We start from the raw sequence: 3,902 nt of genomic DNA, 5'->3' as shown, positions 1-3,902 counted from the left end.
GATGGAAGGAAGGAGGTATGAAGGGGGATGGAAGGAAGGAGGGGTGAAGGGGGAGGGAAGGAAGGAGGTATGAAGGGGGAAGGATGGAAGGAAGGAGGTGTGAAGGGGGATGGAAGGAAGGAGGGGTGAAGGGGGAGGGAAGGAAGGAGGTATGAAGGGGGAAGGATGGAAGGAAGGAGGTATGAAGGGGGAAGGATGGAAGGAAGGAGGTTACATACATACAATTTTTACACATTCCATGTAAGAGTGATGTCAAAAGAACAATGAGGGGGAAAAAATCATTGTGCAAACAATACACATTGATAATTACTTTATCCTCAGCCATTAACAACAGACGTAACATTACCTTAAGGAACCACAAATGGAGGAAAATAGTGATTAAAGTTTTAACTTCTTTTTTTCAGAAAACAATGAATTACATTATTAGATGTTATGGAGTTTGGGCGGATTCTATAATATTATATAGGTAAACACTTTTGTCTGGCATTTAAAAAACAAAGGACACACAAACAAATAGTGAAACTCATCAGCAGTGTCGTTTTTGAAGCTTGTGCTGACCGCTGGAACCAGCTGATCAAAGGGCGACATCTGAACTGTATGTCATGGGAAACAGCAATAATGGGCAGTTGATTAGTCGTGTCAGTGCTGGTGAATGTGCTTGCAGAATATTACGTATACACATACGGTCCAACGCTCAGCTTACATCACAAATTGGCATAAGTTTACAGATCATTGGGCCAACAGCAAAGTGAAATTTATATGATCAGTGGTTTCTCCACTGAAATGGGAAGTCAGTTACAGTTTAGTCTTTTGTGAAGGACAGTGACTCTCAAACTGGGAGGCGAAATTTCACTGGCTCTTCATGCTGCAGCCTTGGGAGCTAGTTGGTCTTTGGTAACCAGCTCTCAACGCCAGCTGTCCTGTCGAGGGAATGGGGATGTAACTTGGGCAAGACGCTCCCCACTATGATCAAATTCTAGCCCAGATAGTCACGACAGCAGCTGCCTCCTGGTCTGGCCTGACAGTCTTAGTTGGACACGACTGACCATCACGCACACACGCACACGCTCACACGCACACTCACGCACATACACACACACACACACACACACACACAGATATAAATATCTATTTGTTTATCTATGTATGTATATATATATATATATATATATATCTATATATATATATCTAGAGACAGACAGAGAGAGATGATGATGATGATGATGATGATGATAGTCCTTTGTCATACAGTATGGCCACTGTCAAATGTGATAATGTGCGGTATGGTGTCATGTTTTTTCTTCTTCTGTAATGTCAGTGGTGTTTGGAGTTAACTGTAAAAGGTCATGATTATCGTTTGCTTTCTTATGTCCATCATATTTGGTGTGTATGTTGTACATTAAATAGCGGCAAATACAAGATTGTTTTCTCAACTACAGACTAATTTGGTGTATGTTCGTTTCCATCCATTCTTTCAGGTGTGTGTGTGTGTGTGTGTGTGTGTGTGTCGCTCTCTCATTTTGCATCTTGATTTATATTCATTGTTTGATCCACAAAACCGTGAAAAGTCTGAAACAGTGTTTGGTTTGTTTGCAGTTCCCCTTTTCAGGTTGCCAAGGGGTGAAACATTAACTTCCACTCTCTCTCTCTCTCTCTCTCTCTCTCTCTCTCTCACACACACACACACACACACACACACACACACACACACACACACACACACATATACACACACACAAACACACACACACACACACACAAGATGCAGTGTCGAGGATAATCTCCCTTACACCATTGTTGTCCCATGTCGTGGGCACGCCCCGCTCTGTGCCAAAGTGAACTGAATCAGTCAGTCACGATGGTTGTCTCCCCTTAAAAACCACCAGTTGCGAAGACTCTCTCTCTCTCTCAAAGGGAGGTCAGTAGCACTGGGAAGTGCACAGATGCACGTGACCGATTGCGTACACAGTGATGGACGGCAGTACTCACGTGCTCTAGTAAAAACTTGCATATCCAAATGCATATGCACTTATACGCGTGCACGCCTCATTATTATGACTGTCTCACTCTGGCGTATACCTTTAGTCTTGGATCTTGTGTTCGACATGACAAACATTCGCACGGTGCAGCCGTTGACGTCCATTTCCTATCTACTGTGACGATATAATGGATCTTTGTGTGACGTCAACATGGCGAGAATGAAGCCCCGTTTCCCTGGCCTCACACTTTGACCTGTGGACATTGGCTGGTTAGACTGATGTTGATGCATCGTGATCCTAATTTCTACAGTTAAATGCGATAAACTTAGATAGCGAAAAGATAAGCTTTGATCGAAAAACGTTGTTTCAGTGTGGCCGGTATCACCAGTTCATCATAAAACAAGCAGCATGCTGGTGCAGCTGAATATTTAAACATGCTTCAGTTGTGCCATTTTTTTCCTCTTGTACTCTGGGTTCTATTTCGTCTAAATCTTCACATTCCACACTGAATATCTCTATCATACAAAATATATTGAACAGTACATTTTTAGTTGTATAGAATGTCGTTAACATTCCACAACAATTCAAATTATGATTACTTTCCCTTATGTTTTTGTCACGTGTTGGCATTTTCCGCCATCTATTTCTGTGCTTTGATACAACCTTTTTTTTTCTTTCTTTCTTTACATGGGTCATTCTTTTGAAATATCCTCAACTGAAAGTGTGACATCAGTGAATGGTAAAAATATTACTTCAGGATTCCGAATATCTGATAACTACAGTTAATTACGCCCGTGGTGGCCCAATGCACTGACACAGCGGCCCACTCACTCGAGCGAGGAGTTCCTGACTGTTTAAGACACAGATTTCCAGTCTTCAGACCCGGCCCACACACCTGGGTCAGTTTCCGTGGTCAGTGTTTGTCTGTAGGCTGCTGACACTACCGGACAATTATATTAACGGCCTGTACAGCACGGACTATGCGCACTGGCACGCAAATAATTCTCTGGCAATAGCTTTTCAAAATGCACTTCATTGTAAGAATCCTCAGTGTTGATACTCTGTCATAAGTACCGATAGTTGTATATAAATGCGCTTTTAACAGGAAACAAAGCAATGATAATCTGTTGGTGGCGCGGCACTGTGGCGATGCGCCGGCTCTCCCGGGAGATCTCCTGGGAGATCATCCCGAAATCCACACAAAGTAAACTTGATTCCTTTTCTTCTTCTTCGATCTTTTTCTTCTTCTCCCCAGTGTATAATTCACATCAACTGGCTGTCAGTTCATTTCTGTTGTACTGAGTTGGTGCATGCTGGGTATTTCGGTACTTCCACAACTGAACTGAGCTGACCCAACTCTGACATTGATTACTGGATCTGACATGCGTAACTGATCTGTACTTCTTCACAATATGTGTACATGCACACAAGGGTGGTTGTAGCACTGAGCTCTGCACAACTAACCTGGGACATCCGGGAAAACTCTACACCCCGGCTTAACGCTCGGCTATTTTGATCACGGATGTTTGTGACACTGACGAAAGTAACACAATTCAATACACTCAGATAAAATCATACATGCAATACACTGTCTCAGTCCTCCACTCACACGTTGTCACACTCTCATTCAGTCTCACAACACTGAGTCTGTTCAAAACACCGCCATGCTCCATCTTTTTGACCTGCCACGCCCTCACGCTAACTCAGTGCCACACAGTGGCAGGCGCATACACGGCAAACTTATAGGCATTCATACTTACTTGCGCACACTCGCGAACACAGACACACTCACACACACACACACACACACACACACACACACCGTTTCCTCGTTTCAAATGCTCCTTAAACCCAAATTGACACAGCTAGTTTTCTCTCTCTCTCTCTCAACACACACACACACACACACACACAGAGTTCTAC

This window comes from Babylonia areolata, chromosome 3 (genome assembly GCF_041734735.1).
Source record: "Babylonia areolata isolate BAREFJ2019XMU chromosome 3, ASM4173473v1, whole genome shotgun sequence".
Lineage (NCBI taxonomy): Eukaryota > Metazoa > Mollusca > Gastropoda > Neogastropoda > Buccinidae > Babylonia > Babylonia areolata.
This window is presented reverse-complemented; position numbering follows the sequence as displayed.